Below are 244 nucleotides of genomic sequence, written 5' to 3'. Positions count from 1 at the left end.
CTCCACCTTCGGTTTTAAAGCAAGGAGAGGGACAGGGCGGGAGAAAGGGACCCGGCGTTGAGTGACATCCTTTGCGCTGGCCTTTCGCGGCGGCCTGTGGAGGATTCGTTCCTGCCTTTCGCTGCTGCCCTTCACCACCTCCTTCTTCTGTGGTTTAAAGTAACGTCGGTAGGGCCTGAGGAAAGCGTTTTGAGGCCTCTTCAGAGATCACTCGCTGGATAATGTCAGACCTTCCCAAAACAGC

General features: G+C 55.7%; 1 protein-coding gene across 1 annotated transcript in view; it reads left to right on the top strand.

The window, feature by feature from the left end:
• Nucleotides 1-244, top strand: part of DCAKD (dephospho-CoA kinase domain containing) — a 2,709-nt gene that overhangs the window by 2,197 nt on the left and 268 nt on the right. The window lies entirely within an intron of this gene.

Source organism: Apaloderma vittatum, unplaced genomic scaffold (assembly GCF_000703405.1).
Source record: "Apaloderma vittatum isolate BGI_N311 unplaced genomic scaffold, ASM70340v1 scaffold32562, whole genome shotgun sequence".
In the NCBI taxonomy this organism is placed as follows: domain Eukaryota; kingdom Metazoa; phylum Chordata; class Aves; order Trogoniformes; family Trogonidae; genus Apaloderma; species Apaloderma vittatum.
Note: the sequence above shows the minus strand (reverse complement) of the source record. Positions and strands in the feature narration are given on the sequence as shown.